This window comes from Carcharodon carcharias, chromosome 11 (assembly GCF_017639515.1).
Source record: "Carcharodon carcharias isolate sCarCar2 chromosome 11, sCarCar2.pri, whole genome shotgun sequence".
Taxonomy (NCBI): Eukaryota; Metazoa; Chordata; class Chondrichthyes; order Lamniformes; family Lamnidae; genus Carcharodon; species Carcharodon carcharias.
The window spans coordinates 91,177,629-91,203,934 of record NC_054477.1 but is presented as its reverse complement, the minus strand read 5'-3'; the positions used below and the strand labels follow the sequence as shown (position 1 = coordinate 91,203,934).

General features: G+C 41.6%; 1 protein-coding gene and 1 pseudogene across 1 annotated transcript in view; both read right to left on the bottom strand.

Moving 5' to 3' along the window:
- The window catches only part of LOC121283992 (protocadherin Fat 3-like), a 619,931-nt gene that overhangs the window by 466,909 nt on the left and 126,716 nt on the right, over window positions 1-26,306 (bottom strand). The window lies entirely within an intron of this gene.
- LOC121284305 lies at window positions 5,778-6,093 on the bottom strand (annotated as a pseudogene).

Below are 26,306 nucleotides of genomic sequence, written 5' to 3'. Positions count from 1 at the left end.
CATAGCAGGCATCATGATGCAATCTGAACTGTATTCAAAGGGACAAATTTAAATTTCCTGTGTTCTCACAATGAGGACCATGACCCACAAAGAGGTGTATGTGCATTTTGCATCCAATGCCTTCCAAACGGCGAATAGGCCATATGAAAATGGTGTGAGGTTGATATGCCAGAGGAAAGTTATTTTTCCAGCAAATAAAAAAAACAAGGTCCACCATTTTGTGAACCAATTCCCACTTCCATTGGGAAATGCAATTCCATCTCCCAGCTCTATGCTCAGAAAAGCATCCGTCCTGCACTTGTGTTAACTTTTCCACTTCCATACTCTTGTGGTTTCTGAGATTGCGCTCCAGATTTAGGCTACAAAGGTGGGTGACTCAAATCGGGAAATTTTTAGAATCGCTGGACCTGCCTCAGTTAAAAGAGATTTTTGCTTTGGGGTTGGTGAGGGGTGCTGGCATGGTGGAGGGGAGGAGTGGGCTGAACTTTGGCTCACCGACCCTGGAAGCAGATGTTAGGAGGACACAAGGATGGGCGAATGCCAAGGAAGGCTGGTTAGAAGGCCCACCTTAGTTCTCTGGGACTTGATCGCAGTTGTTTTAGAAAATTTTAGGACCTCTACCCTTCATTCCTCACAACCACTCAGCCATCCCCATGACCCTTCAAACTCACAAGCCAATTAAATGCCAACTTAAAAACTCAACCCACTCCTCCATGGCCCCTCATAACCCCCATGCCAACTCATGCCCCCAACCACCGATGACCCCTTTTATCCCCCATGCCAACTCACCCACTTACCACCATGAGCATACTTAGGAGATTTTTAAAAATCTGATACAGTTCCCGCTCACCAGATAGTGAAAAAACTTCCATTCTTGAGAACATCAAAGCTTTTAAATATCCTCTGGTAAACCTCTTATTTAAAACAATCTTCTGTTCATATCCCTAATCATTTACTAGCCTATTTAAGCTGTCAAACTGTGAACCTAGAACCTCCTAGAATTATATCTTTTGAAACTCAGCCAAACATTCCTAATAAATTGCCGGTACAGAAATGTCACCAAGTAACTCTATTGAGACTGCTTAAACAGATACTACACCAGCTGGCCTGTCAATCAAAGCAGTCCAGCAGTGGTTGTTTTTAACAATCGCTGGCAGTTGCAGCCAGCTTTCTTTTTTACAGTTTATTGAGTGGTGGATTAAAAAAAAAACTTCAGATCATGACAGTTGAACAGGCCTGATCTGCCGTTCAAGGATATTTACATCTGCTCTATAAATTTCTGGCTCCTAGACTGCAGGTTAAGGCCCTTGTAACAGCCAAAATTGGGTGTATTTGAACTAAGCACAAAGTTCAAATGGCCCCGCTGAATTCAGTTTTCTTCTGTGTGAATCACAACCTGCCCCCTTTCTCCTACCAGCAAAATTCAGAATCTGTTGGAAATGGGGTCAGCATTTCATCATCCAGGGCCCACCCACTATTTTTAAATGTCAGTAGATTCTTCCCGTGAAAATCAGGCCCTAGAATTAGATTCCTTGTACTCTAATTAATAAATTCTGAGTATATATATTTGAACTTGTATTGATTAACCAGCATCTCTGTATTTGTGGGTCATCAAATTTACACAAATCCAAACACAAATCATCAGCTCAGTGCTGGCCAATTAAGTAATGAACTGCCCTTCAGTCAGTGTAAAAAAAAACTGATCAATTCAGAAAATTCAATGTTCCAATCCTTTCACTTGGTTTATTTAACATGGATTTTACTCTAAAACATATAATCAACCAAATGTACAATGACATTCAAAATATTTTTACTCTTTGGTCCAACAGCTTTGAAATAAAACCAGGGAATCGAAATTATTACCATGATAAATAACCCTTAAACAAGAGATTAAAGTTCTACAAAAACACAATTCTTTGCTGTGAATGAATTGTGAAATAAAGGGAACAAACTATGTATACCTTATACTGATCATGCAACCATAGGAATAACTGGTAAGTAGTGTTAGGAGCTAGAAAACGTTTAAGTAATTTGTACTTGTGGGTGTTAGGAATCAGCTATAGCTTTAAGTTTAATTTTTATTTCTGTATGTGTGTGTTAAGGGAACCTGAGTTTAGGTTCACTTTAAACTGATGACTGCAACTCTAGGGAGGTTTGTTTGCTTAACTGCATTCTAATGTGGTTTCGTGACTCTTGAAGTAGAAAAAACTATGTTCTTGCCTAGCAACAGGGGTCCCACAGAGACACAACGGCAGTTTTAGTTCAGTTTGAAGCAGGAGAAGCAGGACCTAGGAGAGGGAGCTGTAGGAAGAAGGTTCCAAAGAATGAGAAGTCCCAAAACCAGGGAGTGGAACAGGAGAAAGACCCCAGGAAGACAGTGAAGTCAAGAGAGAAGAACATGAATCTGAACAAGGTCCTATTCAGTGAAGAACAGAGGAGAAGGCGCCAAATTAAAAAGAGAAACCTGCAGGGAGCTGACTTAAAGCAAAATAGGCTTGCAAGATGCCAGAAGATCCAAGGAGACAGCCAGGGGTCTGTAACTCTTTACCATGGGCAATTGAAGCAATGGCATTCTGTTAGTATGCCTGTGTATCTCGGAGAGAGTGCATGAAAGACGAAGCTTGAATGCATGTGGTGAACCAGGGGAGAGGAACATCAGGAGAGACCAAAACCCTGCAGGTGGATCCTTGTGGAAGACATCCGAGAGAAAGTGTTGTTTGGGAGAAGATTCCAAAGCAAATTTTTCGAGCGTGGAGATTGGAAGCCCTTGTGTGAAAGACGGAATTCAGTGAGACCGGTTTGCAGACAAGTGTCTGGGGGAGTTGAGGAGAGATCTATAGCATCTGTTTGGGGTGGCATCTGTCACTTGGTTTCAGAGTGTCTGACCACAGGTCATCTATTGGTTTATATGGACTGTGTGCTTACTGTGAACATGAGAGGATAAGATAGCTTTGTAACTTATGTCATCCTTACGAAGCTGTATATATCTGTAAAGGTATAGTTGTGGATGAAGGAGCATTGTAATATAGTTCACTTTCTCTTGTTTGATAAATGTTTTATTCTTTTGTTAAAAGTTCATCAGCTGACTCCTGTGACTCTGTCCTGTAGCCATCCTCCACATCGCTAAACAAAAAATAGAAGTTAGCACCTATCAAGCCAGGTTCCAGCCTGAGGTACGACTTGCCTAGTAGTAACATCAGCTGCGATCATACCAGTAGCAAATAAAAAACTTTGAATAATTAGCATGTGCAGAGTGTTATATACACTCAACACAATGGATAATCCAGGGTGCAGAATCAGTATATTGTAAAATATACTTTATTGAAACAACTTCTATAAGTGTGAATACTTCTGGACTTCTGCATTTTAACAAACTTTTTAGAGTTCCAGATTTAAACAAAAGAAATCCACGGATCATTTTTATATACAACAAAAATGTAAAAAAAATTCTAAGGAAAAGCAATTCCCGTCAAAGGTTTTGCATGCTCTTATAGTCCCTGTAGAGACTGATAACTGTTGAACTTCCAGTTGATAGCTGAAAGGGTCACACAAGATTTCATATTTTAAGACTTGCACTGTAACAAACAGATGAAAAGCACTAATCACCAAACGCTTTTTTGTATGCAATTTATACTTTGAACCACAGATCAGAACTTTCCCCTTTTACTTCTAACAAAACCAAGAAAACCACTTCACAGGTGTGCTTTACAATGTCCCTTAAGCAGTTTTTCAAATTCCCTGAACCCAGTCCAAAGTGATTCTTGGCTCCCAGGGTTTCTTTCCGTTCCTTTTCTTTCCCAGCTTAGTAACATTTAACCCCAGTTCTGTCTATCACAGCGAGGGTTTTCCTGGTGATTCACCCTCCCGCACAAGCTAAGCAAATCTTCCAGCCTCGTTTCAAATCCTCACGAATTTGGTCTTTTCAAGCTGAGCACAAGCTCTCACCAGCATTCCTGCATGGTGAACCAGGGGCTCCCTTTCTCCTGGATCCTGGTAGACTGGCTTGTCTGCGAGTATCAGGAATATCTTTACAAAACCCTTCCCCTCTCAAAAGTCCATCTCCAACATAAATTACATGGGTAGTGTAACAGGTAGGAATGCTGATTAGTTACCCTGGAGACCCCAACTCTTGTTTGTCTTGGAAATAAACGGACAGTTTAAAGCTAACTGTTTACAACCCAACACCTTTCTTGGGACTTTAGAGACTAGCAGTCTAACCACTGTTAATTAAGATGCTGCTGCCACTCACTCCAATTGTGAATACCTTACTCCAGTTTTATTTTGAGCGAAGTTAAAGACAAAGTCCCAGAACACAACAAATTATAAACCTCATATTTGTAACGATGCAGCAATCCACAGATGTGTTCAAATACTGACTAAAGTTGATACCATAAGCCATGCAGTGTACCATCCCGAATGTATTATTTTATCTTCGGCATTATTGCTTAATAGTCATTTGTGAAACGTAAGAGAAAATATTCTATTGCAAAGACCCAAAACTGCAGTCAATATTTGTGCTAATATATTATTGAACTTGTTTAAAATTAAAAAGGATTCGTGCTTTATAATGCTATCAGGCTACTGTAAAATCTACTTTATTGAAACAACACTTCAGCAAATCAACTTGACCTCCCAGCATTTGCACACTGCTTTGAAACATATTGCCCCTGTTGGTAAATTACTCAATTGTCATTCTGGTGACAGAAATTTCAGAGCATAATCTTATCCCCCATTTTATTCCTTTTTTCTTTCCAGGTTTTAGTTTTTCCTCTCGTTTTTCCATTGTTTTAGCTCTAATGGGACAGCTGTTCATCTTTCTGTGATTTACACTTCTTCTGGGTATGTTTTCTGTTTTTTTTTTTACTTGCCTATCCCTTACCAATCCCTTTGGGCTTTCACCAACTCCTTTTGTCATTTAATCTCTCTTGTCTTCCACCCTATCACAAATCTTCCATTTTGTTCTTTTTCCACCCTTCCTATTTCACTTACATAAGATCAATTACATTTCTAACTTTTCTCAGTTCTGATGAAGGGTCATCAACCTGAATTGTTAACTCTATTTCTCACTCCATGACAATTACCTGAACTGCTAAGTATTTCCAGCATTTGACATTTTTTTTTTACAAGAAAGAGTGCCTTTTCTTGCCTAGATACTTCTCTTTTTTCCCATTCAATAGCAGAGTGTGGGTGTTGCTGGGAAGGTCAGCACTTCGTGCCCATCCCTGATTATCCATGAGAAAGTGGTGATGAGCCTCCTTCTTGAAGTTTGACCCAATGACAATGAAAGAATGGTAATATAGTCAAAGTCAGGAATGTGAGCAACTTGGAGGGGAACTTGTAGGTGGTTGTATTCCCTTGTGCCTGCAGTCCTTGTCCTTTTAGGTGGTAGAGGTCGCAAGTTTGGGAGATGCTGTTGAAGCCTAAGTGAGTTGCACTTCCTAGATGGTATTCAATGCCTTGGTGGAGGATGGAATGAATGTTTATGCTGCTGGATTGGGTGCCAATCAATTGGGTCACTTTTTCCTAGATGATTTCATGCCACTTGACTGTTATTGGAGTTGCAGTCATCCAGGCAAGTGGAGAGTATTCCATTACACTCCTAATTTATGCCTTGCAGGTGTTGGACAGGCTTTGAGGAGTCGGGAGCTGAGCTACTCACTGCAGAATATCAGTCTCTGACTTCCTCTTGTAACCACAGTATTTATATAGCTGATCCACTTAAGTTTGTGGTCAACTTTATTGTGAATCTTTACACCTAAAAACACAAAGAATGCAGCTTAGAACTGGATGACTTGACTCTCCCTCTTCTTGTCTCCTCCCAGCTCAAAATGCATGCACCTCTTGACAGCCAGCATTCTCTTTGATCGACTTGGGCTCCACACACTCTAGTCTCAGCACAATCTTCTTTGCGGTCTTAGCCTTTTTCCAAAATATAGGCTTTGCCTGTCAACCATACCCACTCTGTTTTCTGCCATTACGCCTCTTAACCTGTGCATTTAAGGAATCCTTTCCCTTCCTGTACTGGGGAGCCTTGTGGGGCTGGTGCCTGCGACATTTCTTGCAGCATGTCCTCTGAACCCGGCAGGGAGCAGAGAGACAAGTTTGTGGTCAATGGTGAACTACCAAAATATTGATGGTGGTGGGTTTGATTGATGTGATATGTAAGTGTCTATCAGGGAGAATAAAAAGGAGGGAAGTTTTAAATCACTAACCGGAGCATTTCCACTAAGTAATAATTGCAACTTCTGAACCACACAAATTGTGGTTGGCATTGCATTAATATGGTTTAAGTAATGATCTGTAGCTGCACTGAGCAAGCTGATCCGAATGATTGGGAATCGCAGGTTGAATCAGCTCATCCTCAGTGAAACAACACAAATTTCAGCAGAAAAGTGCAACCAATTTGAACTCCATTAGCCCTAATCACTACCACACAGCATGCCACCCTTGAATTTTAACAATCCATATCATAATTTTCTTTTACTGCCAGCTGTGCTGGTGACGAACCAACTATTCTTTCCCAAAGGCAAAACCTAATTTTAAGGAAGAGGCAGCAAAGATACGTGTTCACAAAGAAGAAAACAATGCTTTAACAAATTACAGCTGGAAACTAATCACTGTCAACATTCTGCACATGAACATTTTCATGAGTAGCCTTTGCAATCACCTCCCAAAAACCTGTGGTCCCAGTTACATGTGAACTGATTATTTAGTTTTACCCTGCATAACATTGCAAATTTGTTTTAGAAAGCAGAAAGGGAAAAGCCTACAGGCAAAGTAAGAATCCTCTAGGTAGGAAAAGTGATTTGATTCATTGCAGCATTAAGCACACTGATGAATAATAAGGTTCGCCCCACAATGCATTGCAGTAAGCACGGAAGTTTATTGTTCTGCAATGTCTTAACATAATGTCACAGCTCATTCCACAGATGTGAGTACCCTTGATCTACTTGTTCATCTTGTGAAGTAGTTTGCTATACCCAGGTATATTGTAAATCAGTGATTCTGCTACATTGAGTGAAGAGTTCACACATATTTCAAGCGAGTCAAGCAATAAAGCTAAGGCATGTCAGTGAATCTTTTTCATTTTCCTTTCTACATCATACACAACAGTGACAAAGCTTGATAATATACTGAAATGCTGTATCACCATATTGTAGGCTACAAATTCCTCTCCAACTCTTCCCCTTACCCCTCCACATGCACAAGAAAATTGTCTCCCAGAGGAAAAAACAATAAGAACTGGGAAGTAAGAATACTGATCCAAACTAGTCTTGTATACCTTAAAATGGAACACCAGTTAAAATTGGAAAATAAGAGTATTCGTCTGAACTGTTCTTTTTCCTTCTGGTCTGTTTCACTAAGATTGCATCAAAAGGCATATAGTGAGACTCTTGAGAAGAAAAGATACATTAAGAAAAATTTGAACATATTCTGATTTACTTATTTGCCAGGCATCACTGGAAAAGGCCTGCCAACAGGTCACCCGTATCTCCACAATCATAAGTAAAGGGCAGAATTTTACAGTTCCCGGCTGGCAGATTTGAAGGCGGGGAAGAGCTTGTAAAGTGCAGCGAGTGGTATGCCTGCCACCTGCCCACCCTGATCTATCCCCCATTTTAAGGGGCGAGTTGGAGGCTATCAGAGGCACAAGGTCATATACCTCCTTTTAACTTCCCCCCAACCTCTCAAACCGAGCCCCCACAAACCCCACCCTCCTCGCTGTGGCCTGCCAGCAAAGCACTGCCGATACCCCAAACTTACCCGAAGTTCAGCCTCCATTAGCTCCTTTTCTTTGGGGACTGACTGTAGTCCCGGCAATGGCCACCATACAAGCGTGATGCTGCTGGCACCACAGAACTGCCAGCCAATCAGAGTGGCTGGTAGCTCTCTAAGGCAGGGCTTCCTCCTGAGTGTGGGGTGGAAGTCCTGAGTCCAGCAGATTAAGGCTCCATGAAGCAATAAATGGCTGTGGGGCAGCCGGTATCAGCCGAGATGCATTCTCCGTCAACTCTTCGGGTGGCAGGCAATAAACCCTGCCATCCAAAAAATCCTGCCCTTAAGGAAGGGCACAAATAACATACAAGAAAAGTAGACAGTTTTACCTTTACCTTTCATCGCAAAAGAACTGTAAATGTCACATTCTCCATTTCAAGACTGGTTAGAAAACAAATGAAATACAAACAACCTGCTGTCAAATTTACATTTGATCTCATTCTTAAAGATAAATTGTAACACATCCTTTATAAAGGTTTACAATTTTGTCATATTTGGTAAGAGCAGAAGAGTCCAGTGTTGAATGTTGCTCCAAATGAGTTACTACAACAGTTATGTTATCCGTGTTTTTGAGGACTCTCCAAATGTAAGCTTTGCATTGCTGCAAATGCTGCAAGAAAGCAGCTCTAGTGGAACAATAAAGATCATACAAAGTGACCATTTCTATCATACCTTTATGGGTGCAATGTAAAATCTAAAGGTATCAAAATCAGCTTCACATTCAATAAAAGCAGCAGGAAAATCAAATAAAACAAAGAAAAGCATGCCAAAGATGGGTAATTACCACCAATTTCTTAACATTTAGTTATTACTTCATTTAGACTATAATTCAATCTGAACAGAGCTGTAAATTAGTGGACAACATATGAACTGATGCTTGAAATAACAGGTGGTACTAAAAGTGGTAGCAAATTTCAATATAAGATTTATAAAAAATAAAATGTATTTTTAAAAAACCCATCGGCCCCAAACCAAAACAAAAACAACAGCTCTTTAACAAGTCATATATAATTATAGTTATGGCACACAGAGGAATCATTAATATGTCAATTTTTAGACAGTCATATCTACACCACAAACTGGAATAAGACAAGTTAAAAAAAACATTTATCTAATTTTTCCAAAAGAACCATTATGAATTTATTTTAATTTTCGAAAATACTACTGGACAAATGTGGTTTTCTTTTTGTTCTATCATGGTAGTTCTTCAAGTCATATTTGTCTGTCAGTACTTGTTACTTTGTGTGAGAGAATTTCACTGCTGACATGGGGATGCCTGTGGGAGCTGCAATGGAGACTGGAAACTGAACATTGACAGACAAATAAACCCTAGGGATATGTGCTCACTTACACTTTCATTCTGAAGTGTTTTTTAAAATGAAGGAATAATCTTTCAAACTGGAAAATTACTTATTTCAAGATGGAAATCATATTGAACATTGATTCATGGTTTTGATGCTATTTTTAATAAACTTAAAAAATTTTGAGTAGCAAAATGACTATTTGAGCGATGAAATGCTGATGCAATCGCCCATTCTGCTGAGATGCCAAATTCAACCATGTTGCTATGTAGAAGGCAAGCCAGTTTTCAAAAAGGTAAAAGGAAAAAGAAAGAATTATCATCAGATATCTCTTCCAATAGCAGCATAGACAGACAGTAAGCCCAAGTAAATTTCCCACCCGCTCACTCGCACACAAGATGTATGGGCTAATACAACCTGAAAGGAGACAAAAACAGGAAGAGTCCAGCTCTTCAGTAGGAAACAAAGAATGATTAGGTTACATAAACTGCTATTACACAAGAAAGAAAGGAAAGACTGAAACTTCATACCTTTTCAATTGACAAAACACTTTTGCAGACAAGCTTGTTTGAAGATACAAAAGCAAAATACTGCAGATGTTGGAAATCTGAAATGGAAACAGAAAATGCTGGAAATACTCAGCAGGTCTGGCAGCAACCAATGTTAACTCTATTTCTCTCTCTGCAATGCTGCCGACTTGCTGGGTGTTTCCAGATTTTTCTGTTCTTATTGCTTGCAAATACACTCAATTTGTTATGTTAACTATTGCATACCAGCACATTTGCACATAAACATCTCAAGTTCATTTGTATCTTGTTTTCTGTCCTACCACTTTCTTAATTTCTTCAGTCAATGTGTTACTCTTTCTCCCACAGGGAATCCTATTTTGAAGTGATGCTATTTCATCCTCCAGTCAATGGTCGTGGAACTGTCATTTTAATTAGGCTTTTCACTCATGTTATGCCTGATAGCTTGCATCTAGATAAAAGTAGTGAAGCTCTCTAGGGAATTGTTCAACCTGGGAGAAAATTATTTAGTTTGGATACAAATTGAATTTATAAGATATAAGATTGCGTACACAGGTTTGAAAATCTTTATTGCTTGTTGATGTGGTCTCTTTCGGAAGACAGAAAATTCACAAAATAAGATATTTGTGTAAACTATTTGCACAGAAGTAGTTCTTATTATCTAAGTTTGCCTCTGCAACATGGCATCATCTTCTTTCTGCTTCTCCCATTTTACTTGGGGTCACCACAAAGCTGGTTGATCACCCCTCTCTATCTCATCCTGTCAGTCACGCATTCCTCTTTCAATCTCACTACATTTAAGTCTCTAGTCACAGCATCTTTCCATCTGGGCTTAGGCCTTCCTCTTCTTCTTGGCAGTCCCATCTCCACTACTTGCTTCACTACACTTCCTCTCTCTCTCATCGCGACAGATGACCAGACCAGTTCAGTCTCTTCCTAGCTACTTTCTTCAATGCTCCCACAATCTTCACTGACCCCCTAATGTGCTGGTTCTTGACTTTGTCCTTTCTCATTACTGCATACGTCCATCTCAGTATCTGCATCAATTATCGAGTCTTTCTCTCTTCTTGGTGTTGCCCAAGTTTCTATACTATATAACTGGGCCAGTCTCATAACATATGTTTATTGCCCAACTGACAGACATGCTGGGAATGGGGAATTTTTAGGGCATTAGGAAATATTGAAAATATTCATGACATGAGCATTCTGCTTAGCATAGAATTTCCTAGGAACCGATCAAGAAACTCTTTCAAAGCTTCACTGTCTATGAACATCGTTTCAACAAATTCCCCACAACCATTTTTACAACCATTTGCCTCCTTGTCCACTCACTATACATGTGTAGAAATGAAATTTATAGCATAATAAGCACCAAAAATTACATGGTTCTTAAAAAAATTAAACGATTGATAAACTCATCTTTCAAGAACCAAAACAAAAAATGCCCTCACAGGCCTCCCTTCACTCAGGGACTTGGGTTGTCTTTGAGTTGCTTCCTATTCCCACAGATTGGGCTCAGATTTTTATCAGGATTCTTGGCATGTGCCACCTAACTGCCCCTCATTGACTTCTTGTCTCTCATTCTTCCACTATATTGCAATATGCCTGACATTCATGCCTCTACACAGTTCAGCCATGTTAATTAATATTAACCATTTCTGGAGAATGTGTAGCAGGAAACAGTATCACTTTAAGTTTTTATTTTCAGCAGCAGATCACATACTGGCTTCAAGTAATTTCCAAACAAACACTGTTAAAGCTGTAGATAAGCAGGGACCAAACATTTCCTTACAAGGAGGAAACAAATCTGTTAACCTTAGGCACCTCCTTTGCAGCAAGTTTCAAAACAGTATTGGCAAATATTTGTCAATGCAAGAAAATGTTCAACATAGTTGCAGAAGGTGCAAAACATAGGGATACCAAGGAAAACCAAGTAAGATATATTCTTGAAAAATGAATCCCATCTATGGCTGACAGAAAATTCAGATCTTGCTAATATTGTACTAAATGATTGTCAGATTGGGGTGTACTCCTGCAACGTCCCATGGGTGTTTCTTCTTTCAAGGAGCTGAAACACTCCACAAGATCCAATGATCAATCCTATAGTCCTGTGGAAATCCATTTGAGAGCATTTGAGTCTGAACGTCTGAGTAGGGTAGGATTAAATTCAGACTCTAATTGAAAACTCAGTAGTCTAAAATTATTACCCTAGCAATTTGAGTGGCATCTCCATGCTAATTTCAACATAACTCTGCTATTACATAAGTATTATGACAACAAGGTGAACTGAGCCACATGGGGTTGTTGCCTGTTTTGCTTTGCAAGAGCATTCAGAATTGAAGTCCAGGCTCAATTCTAAGCTGTTTGGCTCTGACACAAGAGGTGCAGCTATTATAATATGAAGTACGCCCAATTGTGCTACTGTTACAATAGGTTAAGATGCATGAGCATGTAAAATGTGTCTGAGTTTTATTTATAATTCCAAACAGAGCAAGCTGCAACACTGGCATCTCCCTGACAATGTGGAAAATTGCTCAAGTGTGTTCTGTTCACAAAAAGCAGGGCAAATACAATCTGACCAATTGCTGCCCATCGGTCTACTCTCAATCACCAGGAAAGCGACAGAAGGTATAACTGACAGTGCGACAAATTGCATTTACTCACCAATAAACTGCTCACTGCTGATGCTCAGTTTGGGTTCTACTAAGACCGCTCAACTCCAGACCTTATTACAGCCTTGCTTCAAACATGGACAAAACAGCTGAGGTGGGGTGGAGTGACTGCTCTTGGCATAGGCAGCATTTGACAGGTAGTAGCATCAAGAAGCCTTAGTTAAATTAAAGTCAATGGGAATCGGGGGAAAACTCTCCACAGGTTGACGTTCTATCCAGCCCAAAGAAGGGTGGTTGTGATTGTTGATGGTCAATCATCTCAGCCCAGGACATCACTGTAGGACTTCCTCAGGGTAGTGTCCCATGCCCAACCATCTTCAGATGCTTCTTGAGTGATCTTCCCTATAACTTAAGGTCAGAAGTGGCGATGTTCACCAATGATTGCATTGCATTGCACCAATGTTCAATAGCATTCACAACTCCTCAGGTACTGAAGTAGTCTGTGCCTGCATGCAGCAAGACCAGGACAACATTCAAGCTGGGGCTGTTAAGTGGCAAGTAGTACTAGTGAACACAAGTACCGGGCAATGACCATCTCCCCTTGCCATTCGATGATCATACTTTCACTGAAACCCCCATCAACAGCTTGGGGGTTAACTGAACTGGACTAGCCATATAAATACTGTAGCTACAAGGGTAGGTCAGAGGCTCAGAAATCTGTGGCAAGTATCTCATTTTTGCACTCCCCAAAGCCTGTTCACCATCTACAAGGCAGAGGTTAAGGGTTTGATAAAATACACTCCACTTGCCTGGATGAGTGCAGCGAAATAAGACTCAAGAAGCTCAACACTATCTAGGATAGTGTCCAGATTCTGGGAACGTTCCATTAGGTTGAAAAATAGCAAAAGACAGAAAGCAAGAAACTACACGACAGTTAGCTTAATGTGTGTCATTGGGAAAATGTTAGAATCTATTAAATATATTATAGCAGGTCACTTGTAAAAATTCAAGGCAGAGTCAACATAGTTTTGTAAAAGGGTAATCATGTTTAACCAATTTATTAGAGTTCTTTGAAGGAGTCTGTGGATAAAGGGGAACCGGTGGGTGTACTGTACATAGATTTCCAAAAGGCATTTGATAAGGTGCCACATCAAAGATTGCAAAAATGTAAGCTCACGGTGTAGGGGCTAACATATTGGCATGGATAGAAGATTGACTAGTGCACAGGAAACAGACAGTTGGCATAAATGGGTCTTTTTCTGGTTGGCAGGATGTAACAAGTGGTGTGCTACAAGGATCTGTGTTTAAATGACTTGAATGAAGGGACCTAAGGTATGCTTGTTAAATTTGCTGATGACATAAAGATAGCAAAGAAAGTAAATTGTGAAGAAGACGTAAGGAGGCTACAAAGGGACATAAATGGGTTAAGCGAGTGGGCAAAGATCTAGCAAATGGAGTATATTTTGGGCAAATGTGAAATTGTCCATTTTAGCATGAGGAATTAAATAGCATATCATCTAAATGGTGAGAGATTGCAGAGCTCTGTGATTCAGAGGGAGATTCTAAGATTCCTAGTACATGAATCACAAAAGGTTAGCATGCAGGTACAGCAAGTAATTAGGAAAACAAATAGAATGCTATTGATTATTGTGAGATGAATTGAATATTGAAGTAGGGAAGTTATAAGAACACAAGAACTAGGAATAAGAGTAGGCAATTCAGCCCCTTGAGCCTGCTCTGCCATTCAATACGATCATGGCTGATCTCATTTTGGCCTCAACTTCAATTTCCTGCCCTTTCCCCATAACCTTTCAACCCATTACTAATTAAAAATCTATCTCCTCCTTAAATTTATTCAGCATCCTGGCATCCACTGCATTTTGAGGTAGTAAATTCTACTGATTCACGACCCTTTGAGAAAAGTAATTTCTCCTCATCTCTGATTTAAATGTACCACCCCCTTAGCCTAAAACTATGGCCTCTCATTCTAGAAAGCCCCATAAGGGGAAACATCTGCTCCACGTCTACTTTGTCTATCCCCTTTTGTATCTTATATACCTCAATTAGATCTCCTCTCATCCTTCTAAACTCTAGTGAGTATAGGCCTAAACTGCTCAATCTCTCCTCATAAGACAAGCCCCGCATCTCTGGAATCAATCTAGTGAACCTCCTCTGAACCAGTTCCAATGCAACTACATCCTTCCTCACGTAAGGGGACCAAAACTGTGCACAGTACTCCAGCTGCGGTCTCACCAATGCCTTGTACAGTTGCAACAACACTTCCTATTTGTATACTCTATTCCTTTGGCAATAAATGCCAACATTTCATTTGCCTTCCTTATTACCTGCTGTACCTGCATACTAGCTTTCAGCGATTCATGCATGAGGACACCCAGATCCCTCTGCACTGAAGCATTCTGAAGTTTCTCTCTATTTAAATAATAAGTTGCCTTTTTATTCTTCCGACCAAAATGGATCACCACACACTTATCCACATTAAATTCCATCTGCCAAATTTTGGCCCATTCACCTAACCCGTCCTTATCCATTTGTAAGTTTCTTATTTCTTCATTGCAACTTACTTTCCCGCCTATTTTGGTGTCATCTGCAAATTTAGCTATAGTATCTTCATTCCAAGAATCCAAGTCATTAATATGGATAGTAAATAGTTGGGACCCAAGAATCGAAGCCTGTGGCACCCTACTAGTTACAGCTTGCCATCCAGAAAAAGACCCATTTATCCCAACTGTCTGCTTTCTGTTGGTTAGCCAATCCCCTATCCAAGCTAGTATATTACCCCTAACTCTATGTGATCTTATCTTGTGTATTAATCTTTTGTGAGGCATCTTATCAAATGCCTTCTGGAAGTCCAGATATACTACATCTGCAGGATCCCCATTATCCATTTTTCTTGTCACAACTTCAAAGAACTCTAGCAAATTAGACAAACACGATTTACTCTTCATAAAACCATGCTGACTCTGATGGATTGCATTTTGACTTTCCAAATGCCCCATTACTGCTTCCTTAATAATGGATTCCAACAATTTCCCAATGACAGACGTTAAACTAACTGGTCTATAGTTTCCTACTTTCTGCCTCCCCCCCCACCTTTTTGAATGAGGGTGTTATATTAGTATTTTTCCAATCCACTGGAACCTTTCCAGAATTTAGGGAATTTTGGAATATTATAGCCAAAGCATCCACTATCTCCACTGCCACTTCCTTTAAGACCCTGAGATGTAGGCCATCAGGTCCTGGGGACTTGTCACACTTTAATCCCAATAGTTTGCTCAGTAATGGCGATTGTTCTAAATGCCTCCTTCTCTATACCCTCTGCGCTACCTGTTCCCACTTGTGATGCTTCAGTTGAAGAAGGTATTAGTGAGACCAAATCTGGAATACCGTGTACAGTATTGGTCCCCATATTTAAAGAAGGATGAAAATGCATTAGAAGCAGTTCAGACAAGGTCTACTAGTATAATACCTGGAATGGGCAGCTTGTCTTATGAGGAAAGGTTGGACAGACTAGGCTTGTAACCACTGGAGTTTAGAAGAGTAAGAGGTGGCTTGACTGAAACATATAAGATCCTCGGAGGTCTTGACAGGGTGGATGTGGAAAGGATGTTTCCTCTTGTGCGAGAATCTAGAACTATGGGTCACTGTTTAAAAATGAGGGATCACCCATTTAAGACAGAGATGAGGGACTTTTTTTCTCTCAAAGGTTTGTGAGTCTTTGGAACTCTCTTCTTCAAAAGGCAAAAGCAGAGTCTGGGAATATTTTTAAGGTAGAGGTCGATAGATTCTTGATAAGCAAGGGATTACAAGGTGATAGGTAGGCAGGAATGTGGAGTTGTGGTTGTAACCAGATCAGCCAGATCCCTATTGAATGGCAGAGTAGGCTTGAGAGGCCAAATGGCCCACTCCTGCTCCTAATTTTTATGCTCGTACGTACGCTTGAAGGGCAAAGCAGACAAATCACCACCTTCAACAGTCACTCCCCTCCACCACCAGCGCACAGTGGTAGCAGTGTGTCCCATTACAAGATGCACTGCAGCAACTCGTCAACACTTCATCGAGAGCACCTTTCAAATCTATTGTTTCTGCACCTTGAAGGACAAGATTAGTAGGTGCATGCATGGGAACACAACCACCTGCATTTTCCCCTCCAGGACATCCATTATACTGGACTTGGAATTATATTGCCACTACTTTTATGTCGCTGGGTCAAAATCCTGGAACTCCTTTCCTAATAGCATTATGGATGTACCTACACCACATGGGCTGCAGCAATTCAAGAGGGCAGTTCACCACCACCTTATCAACAGCAACTCAGGAGTGGCAATAAATGCTGCCTTGCCAGTGAAGCTCAAATCCCATGAATGAATACAAAAATAGTCAATTATTCTATGGACAGAAAGTTCCCCCTGTTGGGGGAGGGCCTTGTCCAGGGGCAGGCGGGGGTGGGGAACGAACCCAATCGGCGCCCCCGATTGGGGCTGAGACTCCATTTTATGTGGGCGGGCCAGTTAAGACCCGCCCAGCGTGACACACACCCGGAAGCGCTGTGCGCTCCCTGTGCGGGTAGGGGGGCGGATTCCCTGAGTCAGGGCCTGCGCTTTTTCGCGCATGTGTAAGAAAGAGCACAGAAATCGCCTCGGGGGATTATTTTCACTTATGAAACATATAAGAAAGGTAAAAGAAAAATTTAAGGACATGTCCCCTCACATGAAACTGTCACATGAGCTGGGATATGTCCATTAATTTTTTTTAAAAATTTTTATTAATTAAGAAACCCTTCATGAAACCTCAGCCCGCCTGTGGATGAGGTGTCATGAAAAATGTGAAGGCCGCCTGGGCTCTTTGCCTTTCCGCCAACCTTAAGGTTGGATGGGCAGCATTCTTAACAACTTTAATTACTTTCTTAATGGCCTTAATAGGCCTTTGAAACTCAGCCGGCATGCAGCCAACTCGGCTGCGCACCCACCGAACTGACAATCTAAATGACGCGCGGTGACATCAGGACACACGCCCGACGTCACTGAGCGCCATTTTATGCGTCGGCGAGCAGGCCCTACCCCCGCTCACCAACCTGAAAATTCTTCCCTATGTGGAGGGTGAAGGCTTGTTGCTTAAATTTTGCTGTACTCTGTCACTGGCATCATTTTACTGCTCGTTTAAACTACCAGCTGCTGGGCATGTGTGGGTAATAATGATAGTTCTCTTTTCCATTTCACTTAGTTTGGTTATTCCATTGTTAATTGAATACTCCTACCTCTTAGTCACCCTCCTTTTCCATCAGGCCAATTATAAAGTGCATTACTGACTCCTAACCTTTTCCACTTGTGGGGTGTATGATATTTGTAAATTCATCAAAAGGCTATTCACTACAAAATAAAGAAATCAATGCTACCAATTTGCTTACTACTATAAAATGAGACCAAATTTTGTCCAACATAAAAGTACAATTAGAAAGAATTGAATTGTTAGAATTTAATTGGAATTACTATTAATTGTATAACAGGACAAAAAGCAAAGGCTGTGTTTGGCACACTAATGACTGGTATCATTCACCTATTCCAAAAGTGTTGTGTGGTTTATTGTTCACAGGTCTGTTAATATAAATTAAGTGAACTCGGAATATTACATCAAAAATGTTTCCCTTGCAGGAATCCAACAGCAATTTTCAGATACTGTTAAATATAATAATGAAAGACAATGAGTTAAAACAGGCAGGAAAAATGTGGACATATTAAATATTTCCAAACTTATCCAAGGGGTAAATGGTCTAATTTTATAGCTTTAATCAAAAAAAATTACAAATTAAGTTGTCACACCTGATTATTAATTCACAGCAATGGTGAAATTTGAATTCAATTTTTAAAAATCTGACAACGAAACCATTGTCGGTTGTCATAAAAACCCATCTAGTTCACTGGTTCCTTTAGGAAAGGAAATCCTCACCTGGTCTGGCTTACATGTGACTTCAGACCCACAGCAATGTGGTTGACTCTTAAATGCCCCCTAAACAAGGGCAATTAGGGGAATAAATTCTGACCTAACCAGCCCCACATACCATGAACGAATAAATAGGAATAAATAAAGTGAAAAGAAGTCATAAATTTGAAATTGTCGCAAGAAACTGGAGAGGTTAAGAATTTCTTTTCTCTGTAGAGAATTGTTGGAACACTAAACTTTGGGAGTGACTGAGGCAGAGACCACTGCATCTACTGGAGGAAATTTTGGATAAATTTTAAAAACAATGGCGGTTACAAGGCTTTGGGGAGCAAAAAGGGCAGTTTTGGATTGCCCTCAGTAAGAGCCAGCATAGGCATGATAGGTCAAATGGCCTCTTTCTATGATGTAAACTTTTATGGCTGAAGGGGATGTACTGCTGTGCACACCATGGCTGGAACTTTTACAGGAGGGGACCTCAGGGTGCAGCATCACATCATTACTCTGCACCTTCTACCAATATAGATACTGTCACTTCAGTGGATATGTGCTATGATTCAATTCGGAGTCACAATCTGGTACAAGCGCCATATATACACCTGACCAGGTGTCGAAGACAACGACAACTGTGACCACTGGCAATTGGAGGAGTATCAGAGGCCAGACCAATGCTGAACTCAGGGCTAATGATGTGCCTCTGGAGTCATCCATGAGATGGCAGATGCTGGACATACAGTGTGAGGTGCTGAATATCTGGCAGCGTTTCTGTTAGGTATCTGCACCCTGTCTCAGAGAGTGGAGTCCAGCCAGGTCATGAGCACTGCAACCGTCCTCTCATCTGCATGTATGGCTTCCTCCATTGAGAGACTGGGGACTCTCATGGAGAGCTACATCCAGAAGGTCAGTCAATAGATACTGTTGGCATGCATAGAACTCCATGACATTACCACTGTTCCCTTGAGCTCTGGGACGAGGCAAAGTGAGAGAAGGATGAGGTGCCTGGAATATCCAGCATATCCTCGTTCTTCTCAGGTCAGCCAGGGGTGTAAATGTGCATTGCAAGGCAGAGGAAGAGGCTAGCTTCTGCATCTGGGAGCTCCTCTCAAGATTCTGAATGTAGACAATAGCTACTCAGCTCCTCTGCCAGTGACGTCTGCAATGTCAGAGGAAGCACCTGTGTAGGAGCTCTCAGCATGTCAGGGACCGCTGCCATTGTCATCACAGGCAATGGGACGGCAAAGTCAGCAGCCTGCATCACTTCAACTGATAGCTAAGGTGGAACATCAAGTAGCAGCACTCTTAACAAATTTAAGAAATCTCCATTTGTGTGTTATGATTAATGCAATAAATGTATGATTTGATTTATGAACCTTTCCCTTCAGTATTGGAGGCTCTCCGGCAGTGTCAAATGTGCTGACCCAGGGGCTGACTGGGGTGACCATGGCCTGTAAGCTCATCATTAACACATTGCAGAAACAATAGGTGCTAGTAGGAGAGGAGGGTCCGATCCTCTAGCAGACGTGAGTGGCTTTTGTGTGTTTGAAGTGTGGGCTTTATTGGGCTGGATGGGTGAAGTGGTAAGAGTCGGGTGAAATGCATGAGTATAAGTGTCTCTCAAATCTCCTTTGCTCCTATATCTTGGTGCCCTCCGGCTGCTTATACCTGTCAGGATGTTGTGACTCTTTTTCAGTTTCCCCATCCACCTTGTCTGAGGTACCCCCATGATCCACTATATCTTCTATAGTAAGGGCCAACCCCGCCGCCCATCTTTGGCACCAGGTTGGGTAAAGTGCAGCAGACCGCCACAATCTGGGAGACCCTTGCTGGAGCATATTAAAGATCAATCCAGGCATCTGAATCTCATGGTCTGCTTGATAGTCACTTTGGTGGCAGTAAGGTTCATATTATAGCACTCGTCTCCCTCAGTCCTTGGGTTCCTTATTGACGTCAGCAGCCATCTCTTCAGTTCATACCCCTTGTCATCACCTGTGGGTGGGGGGGGTTGAAAAGCTGTGGCATCTGGGAGTGCTGGAGAAGGTAAGCATCATGGCTGCTCCCAGAATAAAAAGCACACACCTGCAGGATCCATGCAGGTGGTCACAGATGCCTTGGACATTGAGGGAATGAAATCTCTTCCCTGAAAGTCTTCTGACTGGCCTGTGGGAGCCTTGATAATCACATGTAAACGCCATAAGATCTTGCACCTGGGGGAATCCAGCCATGATACTGGAGCCTCAGGGTCACAACCTTACTATCTGCATCAGTTCAAATTTGATCTGCTGGTTTGTCCTCCTGAAGAGGGCATCTGTCACTTCCTCGATGCAGAGATGCGTGGCTGATTGGGAAAGGTGGGCTCCTGGAATGAACCATAGGGGTTAAAATTGAGGGCTACAGTGATCTTGAGAGCCACTAGCACCAGATGACTAGCAGTGCAATTGGAGCTCACCTCCTCCACTGTCATGCACATGATAGAATGGTGTCATGTGACAGGCGCTATCTTCAGCAACTCTGCTGCTCCAACATCTGGATGTGGCTCAACTATTGCCCGTAGACTTTAACCACTGGGTACCCTAATCTCTGTGCTGGTCTCTGTTCGCAGACTCCCCTGCGACCTTCCCCTTCATGAGGCTGTCCCTGCAGATGGAAATGCAGTTATTGCTGTCTAGATCTGTGTGCTTCCTTCTGTCACTGTTTCCGGTTCTCATCCTCACTGGAGGAAGCTCCTCTGGAGTGAAGGCTGCCCAGCCCCCTCCCCACACACACACCCCCCATCCTGAGCCCCTTTCCATTAAGCCCCTGCTGGGACAAAAAGCTCCTCAAGGAGCCTCGACCCCAAATGCCCATGCACTAAACAAAGAATTCAGAATTTATAGTTGAATCAGATTCAACTGGTTCCTTAAGCAGCCGAATTTCCTGTGAATTTCTTGTTTTCAAAACATGAGCAGAGTCCCCACTTGTCTTGCTGTATGATGCTCGAAAAATTGTGTCCCATCATGACATCAGGGGCTCGAGTCGATATTATCTCAAGCAATTTTACAGACATCCCCCGCCTCCCTCACAGTCCACTATCTTGCTGTGAAATTCCAGCTCATCTGCTGTAATTAGGACAAGTGATTCGCCAGTGCACAACATCCTATGAATTACAGAACTAAAAGCAAAATACTGCAGACGCTGGAGATCTGAAATAAAAACAGAAATAGTGCTGGAACACCTCAGCAGGAAAAGCTCAGCAGGCCCAGCAGCATCTGTGAAGCATGAAACAGAATTAATGTTTCGAGTCCATTTCAGTAGGTCGTAAGGTTGTGATTGCATTCCTGAAAATCAGGACATTCAGTGAAATAATTTTAACTGAAACATAGGTTCCCATAGGAATCGATATTAAAACTGGAGTTAGGTTCTGTAGGACATTCCATACTATTAAAAAAACAAATAATAAAACATTATGTCTTCCAAGTTGAAATATTATACATTGCTAAATTCCTACATTGGGGAAAAGAAATAACTTTTAAAATAAAATAGGTTTAAAAATATAAAGGAAAAGTGTAACTTTCTACTTCCAGAACCTCCTACTCCCTGGTCCTCCTGGCTGCTGTAGATCCTCCCCCTTCCTTGGGGGGAAGGGTCAGGTGGAACAAAAGGGAAGGTCCCTGACACTCTCCACTTTCTCAACAGCATAAAACCCATCACATTTACACCTCTCTTCAATTCCGAAGAATCATATTGGACTCGAAATGCTAACTCTGTTTCACTCTCCACAGATACTGCCAGGCCTGCTGAGCTTTTTCAGAACTTCGTTTTCAAACCCTATGAATTCCTGCACTCATCATGTGCAATGTTGATTTGCTGACAAAGCACAATTATGTAATGTATGTCGTATACACCCATGTCAAAGTCAAATTTTTGAGGCCATGTTTTTGGCAAAAAGTTAAGGATTGACTTTTGCATGAGTAATATTTTCAAGGGGTTTTAAGTTGAATTTTTGATCGACATTTAGGTGAGATCAGTTTAATAGGTAAACATCACTTATACCCAAACGTGATATACAATCTATTCACCCACCTGTTTTCAGTATTAATAAGTCCACAACTAAATAAAATTGCACACATTAAACTCAAAGCCGTGTTATTTACTGGGGCAGGATTATAGCGCAGGACTGAAGGGAAAAAGTTATAGTCTGAAAATCTGGAACTGAGAGCTTTCCTGAATGCTGTGGAGGTTTAATTCCAGGATGTGGGGTTATTTTTCCCAGGTTTCCCACCGAAAGCCAGCCTAATTGACGGACTTGGCTGCAGGTGGGTTTAGTGGTGGTGGTGATGATGGCGGGGGCAGCGGTGTGGGAGATGGTGGATATAGAGCATAGTTAGGGACAGATCTATGATCACAGAGGGCTGAGGAAGATGATGGTGATGTGGTTGGGGGTAGATCACAAAGGTGGAGGTGGAAGTGGTTTTGCAGGGTTAGCTTGTAGGTCTAGAGGAAACATTCCTGTTTCTCCTGGCCTACAAGCAGTGTTGTAAAGGTAGCTTATGGGTCCAGATCTTTTCATCACCTTTTACCTGTTGGGTTTCCCCAAGACTACAGTTGAAAGTACGAACCTTGTTAAAAATGGAGGTACATTGCAACAACCGATCTGCCTCCTGAGGCCAGAATAACCTGCTCCCCCAAACCACCCTCCAATAAAACCAGAAATGGCCAGGTTCAAGGCAGTCTGGATTTGCTTTTGAAATTGTTCACATTTTTTACTTTCTATCCAATCTAAACCACCAGCATTTTGGGTTAAATTTAGTTCCTTGAAACCAAACCAAATAGATGAACACTAACATGTATTAGATACACGGAGAATGGGGACAAATAGGTTAAAGCAGTATCTTAATAAAAATCTGCCGTAACAGTTACAAAAGGCCAGATGATTTCCTTCTATGCTGTATTAACCTACGATAATGACAATAAAATGTGAAGGCTGATTTATTTAATATGGCAGAGCAACAGCAAAGTTATTTATGCCTAACATGGCCATAAACAGAACAAATATCATTAATTTTAATAGAAGGATGCATTAAAATGAAAACAATTTTCAAAATCAGTTCCTAACCATGAAAAATAGATCATATTGTTAGATGCATTGACCAATATAACAAAAATAAATATAATTTTGAGTTACGAAGAGTCTGAGATTTATAACAATATTTTACATAATATATTTATATATTAAAGAAAAATGTTTTGTTTCCAAATGAAAACCTCACAAAACCTCATATATTAGCTTCCAAATGAAAGGGTGACAGGCAAAGATCAGAAGGATGAAAAATTACCAGTTTAGGTTTATTTAAACAACTGTGACCAATACTTAGGGCATTTTATGTTCTTGTTCAAACAGATTATTATTTTATGAAATCCCACATTTAATAAATAGTAAAATAATATGTTTTACTTATTCAGAGGGGAGATAATAAGATTTTTTTTTGGATAGCAAGTTGCTCTGATCTGAATGCATTATCTAAACACAGTGGAAGTAAATTCAATAGAAACTTTCAAAAGGCAACTATCTACATAGAAAAAAAAAACACTTACAGGACCCAGTGTTGGGAAAGAGGGGTTGTTGAAGGCCAGCCCCCTCCCCTTGCTGCCGACCCCACAATCCTTCCTGCCATCACTCACCTGTATCTCTGTCCCTTCTTGATCCAAGGTCACAGGTAGGTGTAGTACTGGCAGCAGCCAATGCCGCCCGGTTACCCTGAGTACAGAAGAGCTGCCACCCTCTTGGCCATCAGCTCTCAGCAGATGAGACTTCAACACAAGGTCCTTGATCCCCAGGAAAGGCATGCCACTAGCTGTTATGTGCCTGAGTGGCACAAGATGGGGCGGGCCTTCTTTCTGAGCCAACAGCAAGAACCCATTGTCTCCACAAGATTTCACACAAAGGGTGGAAATGTCCCAGATTTGTACAAAGTGCGGTAGTGTATGGGAAAAAAAAGGCATTTTACCTGCCGGCCGCAACGGCGGCTTTTTGCACTACTTTATTAATTATGCAGGCACAGGAAACATGCCATCTCGCTGGTGATGGCCTCCAATTTGCCCCAATGGTGTTACCTCACCGCTTCCTCACACAGGGCGCCATATTTAAACTGCAGCTGCATGCACACTTCTCAATGCTTGCAGCCCAGGAGGGCACTGGTGAAGACATGCTCCAAAAGCCAGGAAGAGTGCAGCCCCCCCGCTTTGGTGATGCATCCCTGGGACACTTTCTGGATACTGTGGATGTCTGCCGCGATGTCCCCTACCCCCACTCTGGCTGCAGGAGGCTAATCAGTCTCACCACTCTGGCTTGGGAGGCGATGGTAGAGGTGGTCAGTGCCAATGTTGCACATAAGAGGTCGGCTAGCCCGTGCAGAAAAAGGATGAATGATCTCATTCGTGTCACCAGGGTAAGTCAACCATCTCATCACTCTAAACTCTCACTCTCACAGGGCCATCACATGTTCACTGGCATCTCACTCACTGCCAGCTCAAGCGACACCGCCACTCACTCTCTCGCACAAACCCTCCCATCATCATCTGGCCTCAGCTCCTCTGGAGACTGCCTCCTCAGCCCTCACCATCTTGAAGCTACATGCACAGATCAACATGTGCCCCCACACACACCCTAGGATGCCCCCTTTCTCCAGTACAACCCTCGCCTTGCAGCCTCTTCCCTTGCCTGAGGCCACTTCTCCCCCTTCTCCATGCAAAACCAAGCCCTGCCACCGTTGAATTATGGGTGATCTGGTAGGTAGAGACCTGCCCATGAGCCCCGACTAAAAGTGATGTGATGTTGCCTGTGAAGCCTGGCACTGATGACCGTGAGTGCTGCCTGAAGAAAGGCAGACAAACGAACCTCGAAGTCCTGAACAAAGTGCAGCTAGCCAGGTGCTGGCCAGGCAGGGCTGCAAACACTTCTGCCTTGTCGTTTGTATTGACTGGCTGGGCTTCCCCATTATTGATGATGGGAATTTTGTGGAGCCTTCTCCTCCAGTTAGTTGTTTAATTGCCCACCACCATTCTCAACATTCCTTAAGGTCTGTGCCCCTTTGCTATAAGGTAACAGAGATGACAGCTGCATCAGAAAAATTATGAAGGTGAGAGAAAAAAGTCTTTACTGGGACAAGAGCATGAAAAGTGGGGGTGAAAAAATGATTGAGCAAATCAGTAGATGTAGAAGTATGTCTTCTGCCAGAATGCAAGGCCAAAGACTAGATAGTTGCATTTTTGAGGATGTCATTGTAAGTGAGCTGGGGGAATATGCTTTGATCCGGGGTGGACACAGAGACGAATCAGGGTTGGAAGAGAGATGGAAATATGACTTCACAAGGAAGAATCGGGTCCAAAGTCCCACACAGACATCAGAAATTATACTAACTATTGAAGTATGTGACTCATCAGTCATAAGAAAGCACGTCTTAAACAAAGTAGCTGGGGGTAATTGGGAAGCCCAGCCAGTCAATGCAAAAGACAAGACAGAAGCATTTGCAGCCGTCTCCTTGTGAAGTCTAAAACTAGTCACATTCCCTTCTCTCTTCCAACCCTAATTCATCTCTGTGTCCACCCCTGGCAAAAGCATAGTCCCCCAACTCACTTACCATGACATCCTCAAAAATCCAATTATCTAGCCTTTGGCCTTGCATTCTGCCAGAAGGGGTACTTCTATATCTACTGATTTGGAACAGAAAAATGTTTCACTTTCAAATAGGACAAATGCTGCAATTTCATTTCAAATATAACAATATACTCAATGCTACTCACTCTATTACACAGGAAAACTATTAACCTCTAATCAATTTCATATCTTTCGTTTTATAAGCATTGATCTTATTATTAGATTGAAATAAAATGCACTAGATTTTAATTAAATTTAAGTCAACGTCTGAGTTTTAGATCAATATTCAATGCAAAAAGCAGAATCAGTAATAAAGGAAAAGAAATGACAACATGGGCACCAACTACTCTCCAAGGTCACATGGAGGTCACTGACCCTTTACCGGGGCATGTGATTTGTGGATACAAATAGGCCTTCAAGTGCTGTCATCACTGCACACCAGAAAAAATGCTTTAAAAAGATGACTCTATTTAATTTAGATAATGTGTGGAAATGTAGCAGG